General features: G+C 34.7%; 1 protein-coding gene across 1 annotated transcript in view; it reads right to left on the bottom strand.

Annotated features, from left to right (window-relative positions):
- Positions 1-20,410, bottom strand: part of LOC141579986 (activating signal cointegrator 1 complex subunit 1-like) — an 80,274-nt gene that overhangs the window by 50,362 nt on the left and 9,502 nt on the right. The window lies entirely within an intron of this gene.

Below are 20,410 nucleotides of genomic sequence, written 5' to 3'. Positions count from 1 at the left end.
AAAGTGTTGTATTCTAGAGACTATGAAACAACAGTTGGCAACTCTAAAGCTGCTGTTTTTCCTCTACAACTAACCATTTACACATCAAAGCTACTTGAATCCTGTCCCAGCTAAAGTACTCTTAACACATTGGTATGATTTACCCTAGTTACTATTTAGTTATTCTTAAACTTAATGGTCGTGTGAACAACATCAGCAGAGAATTTCTAAACCAATTCTCATGTGAAGTTCTGTACTATGTCTGAGTTTATGGATGTTTTGAAAGTGTTCTTTTGCAGCCCTACATGTCTGAAACTTGGAAAACACAGGATAAATTGGCTTTAGTTGAATATTGCTGGAATACATGGTGCAATTAGTCAGATCATCAACTGTCTAACTGACTCTCACCTTTAAAGCACCATATAAAAATTGTGCTAAACACTTTCATTATTTTTAAGAAAGAATCAAAATAACTCTATATACGTAAGACATTGAATTGTGTATGCAATCTTCTTTCCCTTCAAAAAGAAAAAGAGAAATCATCCACAACTTTTTGTATAAGACAGACAAATGCAATTCTTCTAAAACCTTAGATACCTTTGGAAAAGAGCCAAATATGTTGTCTTATTCTCTGGAAATAGCATCATATCACACAATATTAAAATTTACAATTTACATCAAAATGAAGTATGGATTATTCAGTGGCAAAAGGCAGGATTTAATTGGGTCCTCATCTTAAATTTGAAAATAATGTTTGGCAGGAAGTTCTTTTTACAATTAGCAGAGAGTATGATGGCCAAGTTCTCAATACTCCTGAATAAAATATTCATGATTGGGAGAGCCCTGAACGGGTCAGGGGCGAAGACCGCAGGACAGTATGTATAGAGTACTTGCTTTCCGTATCATGATGATTAGAAATTTCATACCAATCAGATTGGGAAAATGGAGAGACTAAGAAATTAACAACAATGATAAAACAGTATGAAGAAGAATTTGTTTTAACAGTGAAGAGTTTTATATGTTTAATTATTTACTCAATACAAAGGTATACTTTCCGAATATCCATATGTTTGTTTTGATTCTCTCCTTTAGTTTATGTTTAAATGCAGCCCAACTCAAGCTTTTCTCTTCTAGCAATCTGTAGATTTATAATTTTTCTCTCTATGGCTAATCTTTTCATCTCCTGAAACTGAATTTTCCCTTGAAAATATTTATCCAATCCTGCCCAAGCCTGGTGCCACAATAATAGTTTATTATTCTGTACAATACATGCTGGGATTATAGCTAGTTTGGTGACAGAGAGCAAGCTTCAGCCTCCACCATTTATTTTCTTCATGCACATATTTATTTATTAACTCAAAAAACATTCAATGAGCATGAATAATGATACTGTTGGGCTTATTTTCCGTACTCAGAAAATAAACATGAAAAGAACAAGAATATACCTACTGGATGGGGGTCATAATTTATCAAGTAATTCTTACTGGTTAGTTATAATAATACTAACTGGTGTAAGTATTGAAGTATTTATGCATTAATTAGACAGAAAATACTGACATGGTATCATTAAAGGTGCTAACTAGTAAACTGAACAAATTAGTTTCTTTTTGATCTTTCTAGAAATTAGTATGGTCTTCTTGTATTTGGTCATAAATAAAATAGGTTAAAATAGAAAGAGATATGACTACCAGGAAACTGTATTCTTCTATGGCAGGTAAAGAATCCAATATTTAATTGAGATGATCAAACTTTCCTGTTGGATTATCACTGATGCCTGTGAAGGTATCATCTTAACCCATGAATTGGAATGGCTTACATCTTCTGTGATTTTTAGGCTTTCCAGTGAAAATTCTCTATTAGGTCAAAAAATACATTGAGAATTAAGCTAAAAAGAGGAATGAAGTATAATATCCTGTACTCTGGACTATGTGACATACATTTAAAAGTTATTTAAGATAATAATGCATAAACCTTAATTTGGGAGTCTGATATTGTTTGGCTCTGTGTCCTCACCCAAATCTCATCTTGTAGTTCCCATAATTCCCACGTGTTGTAGGAGGGACCCTGTGAGAGATGATTGACTCATGGGGGTGAGTCTCTTTCCCATGCTGTTCTTGTGATAGTGAATAGGTCTCACAAGATCAGATGGTGTTAAAAATGGGAGTTTCTCTGAACAAGCTCTCTCTTTGCCTACTGCCATCCACATAAGATGTGATTTGCTTTCCATCACGATTGTGAGGCCTCCCCAACAACATGGAACTATGAGTCCCTTTAAACCTGGTAAAGACATACCTGAGACTAGAAAATTTACTGGAAAATGTAAATTTTCCAGTCTCAGGTATGTCTTTATCAGTAGCATGAAAATGGACTAATACATTCTAATTTGAATGATACTCAGTGTAAAATGATCAGCAGAAAAAAACATAGACATTGACCATGAATGAAGACAATCCTGAGAGTACCAGTGAGGGAGGATGCTGCTGGGTGGCTTTCTAGGGACCAGCAGTATCCTCCCCAGCACCCAGTGAGGTCAGCCAGTTTGTATTGAAAGGTGGGCACCAACAAAATTCATCCTGTATAGCATCCTATTATTATTATATTCATTTGAATGACATCAGTTGTCTAAATTATACTCCAATAAAATAAAAGTGGAGTAGCAATCATCAAGTGATAAAATATTAAATTGTAAAGTTAAAAGTTAAAAGAAGATGCCCTGGGATCTAAGTACAATATCAAATATAAGTCACTTAGCTATCAAAAACATTGCCTTAGTCTAGAGCCAGATAGTTACTCAGCCTCAAGAGGAATTGGGATTCATAGTATGGGTTAGATTTCATGAGCTCTTGAAATTAGATATTGTAATCTCATTTTGCACTCTCATGTTAAAGAAAGAGAGAAGAAACCATAGTGATTACATTCAGTATGGTCTTCAATGACATAAGAGCTTCAACAGTGTTATTTTCACATGTCCAGATGAGATAAAAGCTGCTGACATCATGAGTAGATGCAAAGCACATTAGCTGGAAACCCAGTAAACAAATAAGCAAAGTGGGAAAATTGGATTCTACTTCTGGTTATTTGAGTCAATGTAGCCTTGACAATTATATTTGATTATGTGTTAATATGTATACCATATATACATATTATATATCAAATACAATTATGTGTGATTAGTTTGTTCTTATATATTAACAAATATAGTTTTATAATTGTTATAATAGAAGTAAATATATTAGGATTCTTTCTGAGATATAGAAATATAATATAAAAGTGGCATATATAAGATGTATATAAATAAGACCATTTGAAAACCTAAGCACTCCAGGGCTCCTAGGGTAGCCCCAGGATGATTTCTCTCTTGTCAATCTGCTATTCTTTTAAGATAACTTTCACCTTCTAGTCCAGGCAAGCAGCTCTATCTAACCTTTATATATGGATTTTCCTTTTTGTTTATTTTTATCTTTGTTTTTGTTTTGCCTTTGAAATGAATTTCTATTTTATTAACAATATCTTCGGCATACAATTGAAGATATTAGTAATATAAATATTTGTGTACTTATGAAAATTTATTTAATTGTTCATTTAACTTTTCTAGCCTTTTCTCATAACTTCATAACCAACAACGTTTTATTTAAACTTTTTTATTTTGAAATAATTATAGGTTCAGACTCACAAAAAGTTGCAAAAAATAGTATAGACAGGTCTTATGTACCTATCATCCAACTCCTCTCAACAGTGACATCTGACATAAATAAAAAACACTATGAAATCCAGAAAATTAATTAGAATGTTACAATTACATATTCTGGTTTCATTTTTTGCATGCATTTACTTTTGTATGGTTTTCTGATAAGTTATATGACAATTATCACATAAATAGATTTGTATGCATCACCATCATTATAATTAAGATACCAAATTGTTCTATCAATCTCAAATGCTTACCTCATGCTGACACTATATAGTCACACTATGTTCTCTTTTCTAACCCCTGACCAACCACTAAAATGTTCACTATCTCTGTAATTTTGCCATTTCAAGAATGCTATATGAGTTAAACCATATGGTATGTAATCTTGTGAGACTGGGTTTTCTTCCCATAAGCATAATGTCCTTAAGATTGAATGAAAGCACTGCATATATCAATAGTTTATTCCTTTTTATTGGTGAATAGTATTCCATTGTCTGGATGCGTCATAGTTTGTTTAAATATCTCATATCTTATAGAAGGGTATTTGGATCATTTCCAGTTCTGGGTACTGTAACTAAAACATCTATGAATATTCATGTATACACACACACAAACACACACACACACATACATATATATATATATATATATATATATATATATATATATATATATGTTTTATTTCTCTAAGTCAAATAACCTAAAGCGCAAGTGCTGGGTCATATGGTAAACATACATTCAATTTTGCAATGAACTACCAGACTAATTTACTGATTGACTGTATCATTTATGTTTCCACAAGCAATGTAAGATACATCCAGTGTCTTTACAATCTCGCCAACATTTGACATATATTTAAAATTTTTAACCATATTAATAGGTGTGTATGGTGTCTCGTGGTGACTTTAATTTGCATTTCTTAAGGGCTAATGTCATTGAACATCTTTTACTATGTTTATTTGTTCCTTGAATATTGTCTTTGATAACATATCTGTGAAACACTTTGCTTATTTTTTAAGTGTATTGCTTGTTTTCTTGCTGTTGAGTGTAGAGAGTTCTTTAAATATTCTGGATATGAGTATTATACCTGATTTGTGATTTGTGAATGTTTTCTATAAATCAGTGGCTTGTCTTTTCATTTTTTAACATAGTCTTTCCCAGAGCAAACGTATCTGATTTTGATGGAGTTTAATAAATTTTTTCTCTTGTGGATCATGACTTGATGTTATGTCTAAGAATTTTTTGCCTAATCCTAGGTCATGAAGATTTTCTCCTATATATTGTTTAAAGAGCTTTATAGTTTTATATTTTATATCTACTTTGAGTTAATTTTTGTATAAAATATGGGCTTTAGGTAAGATTTTTTTTGGAAAATTGATGCCAATCGTTTTAACACTATTTGTTAAAAAGAATCTCTTTCTTCCATTGAATTGGTTTTGCTTATTTGCCAGCAATCAGGTGGGTGTTCTTACACATCTGTGTTTTAAACAGCAGGAAGGTAAAAAGAAGAGAAGGTTCATGATCACACCAGTTGCATGGGAAAAATGAAATGTGGTCTTTATTACAGGTAGGAATATATGCACCTAAAGATTGAGGTGTCTGTTACTACATAAGAGGAGGATAATGAATACTCAGCAACAATTAGAAGTCTGAACCAGAGGAGCTATCATTTCAAAAAAACGAAACAAAAAGTAAAAATGAAAATGAAAGCATGATTCAGCAGTGTGGCTGGCAGATTTTCCTTCTCATCAAGGTCTGGTAGAGAAGTGAAATGGCTAACGTCTCTGGGTGCTCAAGGTCTCGAAGTCCTTTCTGCCTGCCTCACTATTCAAACTTTAACGCTTAATGCCAACCCTTTCTCTTTCTTTCTTCTTAAACGCTGACTGCAGTATTCTAAACTTGGACTGGTAAACACCCTTGATTTCTTTCAGGCGCCTCTGCCTCACTCATGGTTTGTGATTTATTTCTCAGAATAAATAACTCTGCTAATTTCAGGTGATTTTTTTAAGCTAATAACTCTACCCTAATCTGAATAATATTTGGAACCTGAAAATTATCTTGACTCAAGTAAAACTTAGTAAAACTACTGAAATGGAAGAGCACAGTCCCTTTCCCTGGACGTTGAAAGTTATGAGGGAGAAGCAAGTGATGGAAATGAAAAGTAAAGCTTGATTGAATCTCGAGGCAAACACATGTTCACACCAAGAAACTGCAAACCAAAGCTATTAGAGTAATTGAGAGACTAGAAACTCTCCCTATCTCATCTGTATAGTAGTGGTTGTGCATGGCTTGATATTTAAATGGGGCCCAAGGCATCTTTCACATTTTTAACTCAGATGAGAAACAGCTAACCATTATTAGAAAATGTGCTCTGTTTAATCTTATGCTGAAACCTTTCTCGTTCCAAAGGAGGATTAGGCTGGTCGGCATCCAGTTTACTTGGCATCAAGGTGCAGCTGGAATGGGAGCTTGGCTAGACTAGGGAATGAATGTCATCAAAACATGAATCAGGGTTCCTGAGACTCACTGTGTGAAATACTGTCATTCCTGTTACTTTATGTTTTCTCCTTCTAAAACTGTGAAATTCTGTAACATAACCTAGGCTTTTACAGACGTGAGAAATAAAGAGCCAAGCCAACACAGAATTTTCAAGGGTGCTCTGGAATGATGATTGTAGCTCTTTTTGTAGTATTGCAAATATAAATATTTAAGGTCTCAAATTCTTTTTACATTACAGAAAACTGAGAAACTAGATCAACCAATAATAATTATATAAGCTTCAATGCTAGTTTGTAAAAAATGTCAAAAAATTCAGATGCCTGACAGCACTGAATATTAGATCTTATCAATTCGGATTGATTGCTATTGATGTATGCAAAAATATCATTAATGGCAGATGCATTTTAACACATTTATCATTTGAGCTTTGACATGTATCTAGAGAGTGTGTTTAACAGTTAATTTTGACTTACATTTCACTATACTAAAAAGGTGAGCGTTAGGTAAAGGGAAACAGCCTAAGCCCTCCATTTGTGGGATGGAAAGTGATTAAGAGAGTGGGTTTTGAAGTTAGGTGACTGAGTCCTTGGCAATACTATTTAAAAGACAATGACCTCAGGTGAATTACTTAATCTTTCTGTGCCTCAGTTTTCTCACATGTAAATGAGGATATTATAAATATCATATACAGTAGTAGATCAAAGGAAATAATCCATATAAATTGTTTGAAGACTTGTTGAATATTTTATTCCTATCACATGCTTCAATATTGCTTGCATTCATTTCCTTGTTCAACGAACATTTAAGTGCTAAAGTGTGTACCAGGTACTTATGGTTCTAGTAGCTTAGAATTTATCAGTAAATAAAACAGAAGAAAATCTTTGCCTTTGGGAAGTTTTTTTTTTTAATGTTTGGAGGTACACTTTATATCCAAAATTTTTGCTTGACTGATTTATGTTAAAATAACTCATGTTTTATTGCAGCTGAATCATTTAAACTTCAACTCATATATTATCATTAATTATAATCACAATTTTGTCTTTTTAGAGATGGCCCAGAGAAATTAGTCTCAATTTCATTACTGACTTGATTTACTAGGAAAACACCCCTCTTACAAAAGAAAGCTTTTCTATAATGTATACTTGAAAATTGCTAAAAGAATAGGTTTTAAATGTTCTAACCACAAAAAAGTACATGAGGTAATGCATATTTTGAATAGCTTCACTTAACCATTCCACAATGTTTACATGTATCAAAATAGCATGTTATATACCATAAATATGCAAATTTTGTTAATAAAAATAACTGACATAAAATTCTGTTTTAAAAAGAAGGCCTTTAGAAGGGTGCTTGTCTCTGTAAATTTTAACAGATACAGACAGTGACACCAAATTTTCTTTCTTAGCCCTTGGTTCTTCAATAACTTTTCTTCTTTTAACATGTTTTTAAGGACATTAGGACAATATGTCACAAGCCACATTCCATGCTGTCATTTATCTTATGCTGGATGATAGTAAATAAACTTGCAGCTTTTCTTAAAGAATTTAAGAACAAATGTCATTTACAGAAGAATTATTTGATACATTTTAAATTAACTAAAAGAGTATGACTGGATTGTTTCTAAGACAACGGATAAATGCTTTAGCCTATTTACTTTGATGTGATTATTACACATTGCATGCCTGTATCAAAGCATCTCATGTACCCCATAAATATATACACTTACTATATACCAACAAAAATTAAAAATACTAAAAAAAATTAATTTAAAAAGCCCTTAATGTACAGTGTTAGCTACATATAACTTTTCAAGTGCCCTGTTTTTAGAGAAAACTACCTATTGTTTTATTTTTGATAGAAACAAGTTGTTTCTAGAGCTATTTAATTGTACTGGCAAATTTTGGCAATTCTGTAATCTTGTACCTTCTTGGTTTTCCTTTAACATATATAAATAATACAAATAACAAGTTTTTAATTATTTAATTAAAATTACTATAACTTTAATATGTTAACATAGCATTCAGAACAACTTCAAAAATTGTTACTTTTTATAAAGAGTTTCAGTGGCCATTAAAGTAAACAAAACAATGGCCAAGAGACTCCTCTATCATTGTTTTTGAGCTGCACACATATTTTGAGACAGAGTAAAAAATATAGAGAAGATCTTTCTATAATGTTTCCATTTCTTCAGGTAGAATAAAATCATTCAAAATGCTCCTCTCTTTGGCTTATTCTCTTGCCATATCTATTTTACCCAAAGATTTTATTCTTCTTTCCTTGCCTCTCCATTGCTTACTCTCCAAATATAATATGAAATAAGCAATCAAACATACTTAGTTAAAAGTAGCAATTCATGGATAAAGTTTCTTAGTCCTCTTATCTCAGACCCCATAAAGCAGACATAACTGTGGCCGCCAATCAAATTTAGAATTGCCTTGTAAAATACTTATCTATTTAATTTTTTTCTATCTTAGTGATATGTTACCCAACACAAAGATCATCTACTAAACATCATTCATTCATAATTGATTTGAACATCCATCCCTCCACTGATGGCTTGATGAATCATACTACTGTTCCCAAAATAAATATAAGGTTTTTCCTTTTACTAGCAAAGCAAAGCAGACTCTATTGAATTCACAATAATCCAATTGATTAATTCAGATACCCTTGATCCAAGACTTGTTTTAACCTGGACCATCTGGATTGGCTGTATCCATAGCTCAGAAGTGATTAGGAAACTGGGAAGCCCTCCATTTTGAGAGTGAATATTGGTAAGTATTAACATTGCTTATAGTCCTAACATGTTTTGTTTTGGCATTAAGCAAAAGGGATGCAGGATCAGTGGAGTCTGCAATTTGATGCTCATTAAGATTGCCAGAATATTTTCATTGAAATCAGATAATTTAGTATTAAGTCAGCCACACCAATCTCCCTGAGTATGTTCTGCTGTCATACATCAACAAGGAATAAGGTGGTTGACTTCATTAGGTCAGATTTTGTGGGTTCTGGAAGCAGAGCTGCCCTCAGCATTCTAGGCTTTTCTTAGTCTAAAAAATCCTTTAGAAGGAAAATGGTCAGATAACCCACTATTACATTTTAACATGAAATGATTCAGCACAGCAATGTTCTCATTTAGGTTTGAAAATATTGTTATTGTTTTGCTGTAAATGACAGCCAAAGAAGAAGGTTGATCAAAATATTTGAGACATCGTGTTCATCTTTTCCAAAATATTCTCCTACTGTCACTCCTCAGTTCAGCCCCTGAGCCTTAGAAGCAAGTATCTTGTTTGGTGAGTTCACCATATTTAAGTAGGTGAACCTCAACTTCGTTTGCATCTACGATATAGCTCTTCTTTGTAAAAAGCAAGTATTTAATTTGCAATGAGCCTGCAGTTAGGGTTTGATAATAAATACATTTTAAGTGTATTAGATTTATGTAATTGTGTTTGAATTTGTATTATTTGAAAAACTGAAGCTAAAATCGGCTTTAAAAAATCCTTTTCCTTTTAGAAAACAACAGAGCATACTTTTAAAAAATGACTGTCAGCAAGTGAAACCAATTCACATTGGTTGAAATACATACAATTTTACTTGAATTTGTTTTTGCCTAGCTATTTGGTGCTATGTTTTTTAAAATTTTTCTTTTTTTGACCTTCTGCCATTTTTAAGAAACAGTTCATTTTCTTAAATGAAGAAAGAGATTTGAGAAGCAGCGATTCCAAGCAATCTCCAGAATACAATTTCCAGCTACTGGTCTAAAGTATTTGGCGCTTTTAGGCAAGAATTTATAATCCTCCATCAGACCCTGCCATTTGAAATAATCATAGTTTTGTTATTTTATCTTGAAAATTGTGCTTTCTGGGACTGCCATTCAAAGAAAAATAAACCAAAAATATAGATAAAACCAATCATTCTGTCATTCCCTGTTCTGCATCTTAGTAGAGATGATAGTGACAGATGAAAATTCTTTGAAAGAAGGATTGCTTCTGTATATCAACCCAAACATAACTTGTTTTGCATTGTGAGACAACAATGCTGACTGGAGTAATGAGAAAATAAACATGGACAGGGGCATCAGTGGAAAAGTCCATCACTCAATTTCTACCAATAATAAATAAATGGAGAAAAAATATATTCATTACATGGTTGAAGGACCCGAAGCCCATAACATCTAGAAATGCAATTTCCAAACATCCTGTGAGCATTTTTAGAAGCCATAGCTGCATATCAATAGAGTATTTGTTCATCTCCAAAGTCATATTGTTGTTATTTTTTCTCCCCTGTGTTTCAGTATGGCATACTTTTGCTGATCCAGTAAACATAAACCTTGAGAGGGTTGCAGGTCACAGTTATTACATAATTGACAAGCATATTGAAGAAGAGAGATATTAGTGAAAAAAAACTGTCATGGGAAGAACCACTCATATTGTGGTTAAACCATTTTCAAACTTTCTAAATAAAACAAGTTTTACTATTGTTCAGTTGATACTGTTATCAAATCAAGACTCCCAGTGTTTTTGCAATCATGGTAACAAGATGCACTGAAGTGTTCTATAATAATGAATGTCAGATAAAAGATCATAAAATCACTGAAAATACTGTTTTGAATTTTGAGGACTGTACTCTGGATGTAAATATGTAAATTTAGTGGATCTTTCGACTGATTTCACTAAACTGACCAGCTGGTAGTTAGACCAACAATCAAAAATGGAGATGTCAGCCTTTATGAATTGAATTCAGTCTTCTCACAAATCTGGCAATTGAGTGATACAAGAATGAAGAATTCTTAGCAGGCAGAGGCTGTCCTTTCTTTTTCTTTTTGAAAATAAGGCCTTTCTTCAATGTGAGTTTATACTTTCAGTTTGCACCTAAGATAAATATATTTTTCTACTTAGTGTTTCATTTTCCTCAAAATGAAAACAGTTACCCAACTTTCAGGAAATACATTGAATATATAACTTTTCCAATCTTAATTCATTTATTGTTGGCAGAGTATCATTCTCAGGATTTATTTCTAATTCTTGCCGACTTTATAACATGGAGCAACATTTAAAACAATCTTAAGGTGTATAAACTCTGGAGAAGTCAACTGAATCTGGAAATTAACCAAGATGCTGCTATTCTACTCTCTGGCTTTGTTTGTGAATACTCCCTGCTATTGGGCATCCCAAGAATTCTACTCTGCTTTGAAGTGAGTTGTGTTCCCCCAAAATTTATATGTGGAAGCCTTAAATCCCTATACTTCCCAATGGTCCCATATTCAATACCATCACATAGGGTACTGGAAATATAATCATTATTGTACTTTTATTTTTATATCTTCATTATATTTTAACTATCCTATGTGATGTTATTGAAGATGGGACCTTTGCAAGGTAATTAGGTTTTCATGTGGTCCTGAGACTAGGGCCCTCATTTTGTGATTAGTTCCCTTATAAAAAGAAATGAGAGAGCTTTTTCTCTCTCCTAACTCTGTGAGGACACAAAGAGAAGAGAGTCAATTGCAATCCAGATAGAAGGCTCTCACTAGAAACCAAATCACACAGCATCGAAATAGACTTCCTAGCCTCAAGATCTGTGAGAAACAAATGTCTATTGTTTTAGCCCCCAGGATATGAGATTTTGTTGTTGTTTTTGTTATAGCAGCCAGAGCAGACGCAGACTGTGACAACCTACCACTAATGTTGAAGAAACCCCACGTTATGACGGGTAGGACAAGTTCCACCTGATCACCTGTCATTAAGGTTTTCCCAGGGCATACATGTTTGTGGGCATTCCACCTCACTAACAAACCTGCTGAAAAGCTTTTGGCTTCTTGTTTTGTTCTTACCACAGAGTATTTCCAGGCCATGAGCAGGACAATTGGAATTGAGAGTATCGTAGAATCTCTTTGCATGCCATTTTCTTAAGGTATAACATTAAAAGATCAATATGAATGCACTTTTTAGATTAGGTATAAAAGTAATGATTATCAGAAAGATTTTCACCGATGATAGGAAACAAAACAATCATTTTGCAGATGAGTTTGCTCTCTTTGGGGTTTAAAGAAATAAGTCAATTTAATAAGAAATGAATTGTAATCTCTGAATTCCTTTGGATTAATGTCATGTGTTGTGTATAGATTGCAAGAGAATTAAAACTGTATATATACCAGCAAAAGTTAGACAAGAAAGAACCCTTAGAGATGATGTGTTACAAACTCCCTGCTAGAGGTAAAGAGGTTGTAAAACAATCACTTGAGGGAGAACTGGGACTCAACCATGTCTTTGCTCTCAAGTATACATACTGAAGACATTTATCAGATAAGAATATTATTAATTCAGTTTCCATTAATATGAAATATATTATAATTTGACCTGCTCTTTATGTATTTTGGCTTCATGCTACCTCTTGAAAAGTGGAGCATAAAGATTATTATAGAAAATGTGTTTACCCTGTTTGAAAGAAGTGTGATTTATTTGCTTTATCATATTAATTCATTTTATATAACTAGGTGTTGTTAAAGATCATGGAATCATGGGTCATGATCTGGAAAGATCCTGAAAGTTCATCTGGTTTCCCCATCTTCCTCCTAACCAATGAAACATTCTTCTACTCATTTTGCAGTGAAATATGCTGATTAAAAGAGGTCAGCAAGTACCTGTATCTATCTTGTCAGCAATTACTTTTGTTGTCATCGCTTCCCTGAGTATAGCAAGACTACATTCTTAATCGAACATATTCTGTAATTTGGATTTTCTCCCAGATTTGATTATCCTGTCTCCCAATTAGTATAATTTGGAAGAATCTTACTATGCATGTGCCTGATTATACTTAATTTTTATGTACAGAATTGGACTCTAATTTGTATAAATCCTCATTGCTTTACTTTGTCTATTATGTATATAAACTGTAGTCAATTTTTGCTTTATAAATGATCAAGGGATTTTACTTTTTATCTGATATATTCCTGGATCACGCTGTTAAATTATACCGTATTCTACATAAATGACAAGTAACATAAATCTGACATGGAAAACACTTGTCTATTTACAAGATACAACTATACGTTAATGAGATTGATTGGGTGTATGACTTGAGAATTCAGTTTTAAAATTTTATAGCCACCCTTTATATGATTAAATTTAATTTTTCTCAAAAGTGTTAATATTTACAGGGAACACTTTCCTCCAATCTTTTCAGAAACAGAGTTGCTGATAAGTAAATTCAGAAATACGGTGCTGCATAATGCATTACAATTATTCTATGCCAGGTGAGAATCATAAATTGGACTGGACTGGTAGAGCTCATAAGAGGCCTTCAAGCCACATCAGCAAACAAAACTCACACCCACAGACACACACACAGCTGCGAGGAGTATCTATGGTATTTGCTAAATGGTTTTTGCTTATTATTCTACAGAAACAATTAGCTCCGTTACCCAGTTAACTCTCCTTCTCCCATATTCATCAGTCAGCTGGAGAAACAACCATTGCTAGTCCCTCGACTATAAGAATAAAACTGCTAATGGGAATCTAGAAATTTCCCTCTATTTACTTGGCCTCTTTCTCACAATTATCTTGCAATATGAGGAAAAAGAAGGGTACTGAAACAAATGCAATTATTTTATATGATACATAGTTATCTTGTAAAAGTAGGGTACGGGGGGAAAGAGACTGCTAGCACTGTTGGTCCTCATTGCTTACTATGTTATAATTACTCTGACCCAAAGGAAATCTGAGAAAAGCATTTAGAAAAACTTGAAAGACACGCTGACCTTCCATGCCTATCAGGTAAATGGTTCCTGGTACAATCACTGAGAAAACAAAAAGACAGTACTGTAACTACAATCAGGCAGGATAAATAGAAATTTCAGGCAGTTGGTTATGTTTGCTTATTTGACTTTGCCCATAATAGGAGTCTATATTATAAAATAAAGGAAGGGTGCAGAGAGTATCACAGGTAGTAGGGATGGTGGGGAAACAGAGTCAGTGGCTCTCTTCAGTGATGACAGGACAGAAGCCTGCACAGAGATTCTGTGATTATAAAGCTGTGTTCCTGAAACTCCTAATGGCCTAGGGTGCAGGATAGTTTCCTTCTGATTGACCTTCAACACAGAAGCATGTTCCCTGTGTTCAGAGATGCTAAGTGGACTCTATGTCACACTGGCACTTCTGTGATCTGTGACTATTAATGTTAAATTATCACCACACCCTCGCCTTTAATTCCCTCTAACACCTCCAGCTGTGTGATGTTCTACATCTGCATGGCAGCTACCAGCCACCTGTGGCTACTGAGCACTTTAAAAATGGTTCATGTCCTTTGTAGGGACATGGATTAACCTGGAAACCATCATTCTCAGCAAACTGACACGAACAGAAAATCAAACACCGTATATTCTCACTCATAGGCAGGTGTTGAACAATGAGAACACATGGACACAGGGAGGGGAGCACTACACACTGGGGTCCATTGAGGGGAAATGGGGGAGGGGCGGGGGGGTGGGGAGGTGGGAAGAGATAGCATGGGGAGAAATGACAGATACAGGTGAGGGGACGGAAGGCAGCAAACCACACTGCCATGTGTGTACCTATGCAACAATCTTGCATGTTCATCACATGTACCCCAAAACCTAAAATGCATTAAAAAAATAAAAAAAATAAATAATAAAAATGGCTAAGTGCAACCGAGGAATGGAATTTTAAATTTTATTTTAATAACTTAAAATTGAATAGTCACCTATTGCTGTGCCTTAGAAGTAGCATTGGTTTGGCCAGTGTAACAGGCTGTGTTACTTTGAACAGTTTAGTAGAGTTAAAGTTGACCTAACTTTCTTTCTCTCTTGTGCAAGAGTGACAGTAAGAGGTACGACCTCTGAAAACCGACATCCTGAGTCCATAAGAACTGTCAACATCTAGGGGAAGATTGTGAACTTATTGCCTACCCCTCACTCCCCCACAAGAATAAGACCCTCTCAACCCAATGAGATCAGTTGTTACATTAGATTGAGAATACAGACTCAAAACATCAACCAGCAAATGTGGAGCAAAAAGAGAATGGTTACAGCCAATAGCTTCATTAATGTCTACAGAATCTGAATGGTAAGGGGGCAATCGATCAATGCCTGATAACTGGATGAGAAGCCTTGCTAGCTAGCTCTCTGACACTCTTGAGTGCATACTCCTTTTATTTCCTCTCACTTCCATTTTGGGACAAGATTTTTGTCCTAAAAAAATTAGGATTTTTTTTATTATTAAAAAAAGATATTTAAAGGCCCTACACACTTAAGGATTATGGTGCTTCATTCATAGGTCATTTTTAATGAAAACATCATTAGAGAGTAAAATAAATGTTGAGCAAAGTTTACCCAAAAATACTATTGCTGTAAGCACAACAGTGATTCTGCCTTTTGGGTAATCGGCCACTTCTCTGCCTCCATCCGCAGTGCATTTTTGTCAGTCCAACAGCTGTTACCCTGGTTTAAAAAGATCAATAGCAGGTGTCCCAAATGCCCTGGGGCATTGAAGTAAATGCTTTCTCTTATTCTACCTTTCACTCCTTTTCCTCTAACTTTACATCTGCCTTCCCTAGTTTTGAATTTAAAACCAAAGACCTGGGATAGACTTTGGAGAAAGTAGGAAGATCTTGTGACCATAGTTGATGATCTTTGAAAGTCAGTGGTTCTTAAATTTTGAGTAATACATCCAAATCCCCAGCAGAGCTCCTTAAAAAACACAAATTGCTAAGCCCCATTTCAGAATGGCAGACTGAGTAGTTCTGAGATGAGGCCGGAGAATTTGCACTTCTAACAAGTCTTCAGGTAATATTTAGATACTAGTCTGGGAACCACATTTTGAGAACAAATGCTTTAGGTCTTGCTTTGGAATGTAGGTTTCAACTCCAGCTGGTAAGAGTAATGATTAGTTATTCTGTCTCCTTGCCTCTGTTGTATGTGAGAGTGTGTGTGTGTGTGTGTGTGTGTGTGTGTGTGTGTGCATGTACATCTGTGTATTCCCAGGAAACTCTCAGAGGAGCAGTTGTGCCTGAGGCCAAGATTCTGCATATTTGCATCCCTTCAACAAATGCCACCTTTAAAATAATCTTTTCAAAGTACCCGAGAACAAGACCCAAATATTACTTCTACTTTCTCTTCTCCCTATTTTTAGGTTGTTATTTTTTATTAACCCTACTCTATGTTGGTGATCAAATGACTTTTCATTTTCTGAGTTATATTTCAAGGTTAGGAATATTGGCTGAAATAGAACTAGCTAACCAATGTCTTCTGTTTTAACTTACCTACACAAGATAAGAAAACAGAACTGTCTCTCATGACATCACTATTTTTTTCTGTGCCTATGGGAGAGGCAGAGCCTGACTGAAACTGTGGTTGCTATGCATAGGTCTATACAGACAAATTTCTTTCTTTCTTTCTTTCTTTTTTTTTTTTGTCATGGAAAACTAAGGGCTGCAATGGAGATCTGAAGAGTTGTGGAAAAAGGGTGTTAGACTGCAAAATACCATTTCTTAAACAGAAAAATGATGTTAGGAAATTCATCTGCTCCAATGAATGGGCTACTGATCAGAGTCCCCTAAGAGACTTTCTCCAAAGACAAGAGCCTGAAAGTCACTTCTAGAGAGTCTGGCTCAATGGGCTTGGTTTCATAAATGCAGGACCTGAGAAGATTTATTCAATACCACACATACTGTCAAAGTCAGATTTGAAATTCAGTTGCCTGAAACAACCTGTGCTATTTCCACATCTGCTGCCTCTCTTTAAAGGTTACACCCTGATTCTTCCAAAGGAGAGAAAAATCTACCTCCATCCCCTCATTTAAAAATGGCAACATTACTGTGGCTGAGACTGCAGGGGAAAAGGAATTTTACCTCCTTTCTGACCCTACCAGGACAATAAAATGTTCAAGAACAGAAAGACTGTATTATTCTTACCTCTTCTATAAGAGCAGTCCACTTCTGCAAATAGCCCACAGATCTTAGGGCTCCAAAGACACACTTTATAGAAGTCCAGATGTTCACAGACACTCTGCAATCAATTTAAACCTTGGATAATTGTACTCTTTCTATCTCGGGGCAATTTCAACAGGATATGATATATTTTGTTTTTGTTTGTTGTAAGTACCAATAGCTCAAGAAGTGCTGTTTTAATAACCCACTTTATCCCAGCTAGTAGCTGACCTCCAGGGAGCTCAAAATATTTTTTTATGAGGTTCATATTAGTTATCGAAATTGACGTATTCTGACGGAAATAGAAAATCTATTACTTCCATTTTACAGATAAAGTAGTCAAGGCCCAAAGGCTAAATGATCACTTTGTATCCTCACAAAATCAAAGCCTGTGTGTTTCTTGGGTCAGGGATCTAAGATCTAGAAATAAAAACAAAAAACAAAACAAAACTCTGCTGTATAAAATATCTACCGTGTCATCTCTTAACCTAAAAGAGAGTGGACCTTTCTTTCTGGCAAATTCACCATAACTTATACTTGATTTATGGAGCTGCAAAACATATTTCTTTCTCCTCTCATTTTTTGTTGTTGAGGTTATTTTAAGTGAGTTTAGTCATAAGAATGTTAGATATTAAATTTTAAGAAGTTTAACCTATTTTTCTTTTCTTTTCTACAGGTATACTTTGGAGAGATTTTAGGTTCTGTTCCAGACCATTACAGTAAAGCAACTATCACAATAAATCAATTCACAGTTTTCTTGGTTTCCCAGTACATATAAAAGTTATATTTATACTATATTGTAGTTTATGGTATGCAATTGTATTATGTCCAAAAACAATGTACGCAACTTAACTTTTGAAAGTTTTTATTATTTAATAATGTTAACAATCATCTGAGCTCTCAGCAAGTCACCTTTTTGCTGGTGAAGGTTTTTGCTTCAATGTTGATGGCTGCCGACTGATCAGGGTGGTGGTTGCTGAAGGTTGGGGTGGCTGTGGCAATTTCTAAAAATAAGACAGCAATGAAGTTTGCTGCATTGATCGACTCTTCCTTTCATGAAAGATTCTTCTGTAAAATGTGATGCTGTTTGATAATATTTGACTTAAAACAGAACTGATTTCAAAATTAGATTCTATAGTCTCAAACCCTCCTGCTGCTTGATCAACTAAGTTTACTCAATACTCTAAATTCTTTGTTGTCATTTCAACAGCATTCACAACATCTTCACCAGGAGTAGATCCCGTCTCAAGAAATCACTTTTTTTTTTTGCTCATTCAAGGAAAAAACTCCTTTAGTGTAAAATGACATTGCAGCAATCACAAACGTCTTCAGGCTTTCATTCTAATTCCAGTTCTCTTGCTATTTCTGCCACTCAAGCCTTGAATCTTCAAAGTCTTTCATGAGAGTTGGAATAAACTTCTTCCAAATTCCTGTTAATGTTGACATTTTGATCTCCTCCCATAAATCATTTATGTTCTTGGGGGCATCTAAAATGATGAATACTTTCCAGACGGTTTTCAACTTACTTTGCCTAGATCCATGAGGATAATCACTATCTATAGCAGCTATAGCCTTACAAATGTGTGTTTCTTAAATAATAAGACGTGAAAATCAAAATTACTCCTTGATCTACTGGGTACAGAATGGATGTTATGTTAGCAGGCATGAAAACCATAGTCTTCTTGTACATCTCCATCAGAGCTCTTGGGTCGCCAGGTGCATCGTCAATGAGCAGTCATATTTTGAAAGGGATATTTTTCTCTAAGAAGCACATCTCAAGAGTGGGCTTAAATTATTCAGTAAATCATGTTGTACACAGATGTGCTGTCATTCCGGCTTTGTTGTTCCATGTATAGAACACAGGCTGAGTAGGTTTATCATAATTCTTAAAAGAGCCCTAGTATTTTCAGAATGGCCAATGGCTTTAAATCGGCTTCAATTTAAAGTCACCAGCTTCATTAGTTCCTAATAAGAGAGTCAAACTGTCCTCTGAAATTCTGAAGCCAGGCATGGGCTTTTTTTCTGGCTATGAAAGTTCTAGATGGCATCCTCTTCTAATAGAGGCTGTTTCATCTACACTGAAAATCTTTTGGTTAGTGTGGCCGCCTCCATTCCTTGTCTGAGCCAGGTTGCCTGGATAACTTGCTGCAACTTCCTATCAGTGCTTACTGCATCGCCTTACATTTTTATGTTAGAGATTATTTTTTCCTTAAATCTTACAAAGTAACCTCTGTTAGCTTCAGACTTTTCTTGCGCAGCTTCCTTACCTCTCTTAGTCTTCCTAGAATTCAGAAAAGTTAGAGCCTTGTTCTGGATTAGGTTTCGGCTTAAGGAAATGTTGTGGCTGGTTTGATCTTCTATCCAGGCCACAAAAACTTTGTCCATGTTGGCAATAATGCTTTATTTTCTTACCTTTAATGAGTTCACTGAAGTGGCACTCTTAATTTCCTCCAAAAACTTATCCTTTGCATTCACAACTTGGCTAGTGGTTGGATGTAAGAGGTCTAGTTTTCAGCCTGTTTCAGCTTTGAACATGCCTTCCTCACTAAGTTTAACTATTTTTAGCATTTGATTTGAAGTGTGAGACATGCAATTCTCCCTTTCACTTGAACACTTAGAGGTAATTATAGGGTTATTAATTGGCCTAATTTCAATATTGTTGTGTCTCAGGGAATAGGGAGGCCCAAGGAAAGGGAGAGAGATGGGGGAACAGGAGGTTGATGGAGCAGTCGGACCATACATTTATCAGTTAAGTCTGTCATCCTATGGGTAGTGTATTGCGGCTCCCCAAAACAAGTACAATAGTAACATCAAAGATCATTGATCAAACATCACCATAACAGATGTATTTATAGTAATAATAATAAAGCTTGAAGTATTTTGAGAATTACTAAAACATGACGCAGAGACATGAAGTGAGCACATGCTGATGGACATATCATGTTGCTAGAACTGCTTCAGGCAGGGTTGCCACAAACCTTCAATTTGTATAAAGCAAAATATCTGTGAAGCACAATAGAATGAGGTATGCAGCCTGTATAAATAAATAATCAGCTGTATTCACAAAAATATCTCTGGATTTGGAGCTTTGTGAAGGCAAAATGGGACTTGGAAACTGTGCTACTCCATTAATTTCATCTTTATTCTGTTTTATTTTTGTGGCAATTGTGGTTCTATGTAAATACTGATGGTGCATAGGAGAAGGAAGCTACTATAGGTTAAGTCCTTTCTATTTGTTCTGAGTCTTCCATGCCTATTTCTAAGAAAATGTTCACAAACCACTAGGAATTTCCCTAT

This window comes from Saimiri boliviensis, chromosome 10 (genome assembly GCF_048565385.1).
Source record: "Saimiri boliviensis isolate mSaiBol1 chromosome 10, mSaiBol1.pri, whole genome shotgun sequence".
NCBI classification, from domain to species: Eukaryota; Metazoa; Chordata; class Mammalia; order Primates; family Cebidae; genus Saimiri; species Saimiri boliviensis.
Note: the sequence above shows the minus strand (reverse complement) of the source record. Positions and strands in the feature narration are given on the sequence as shown.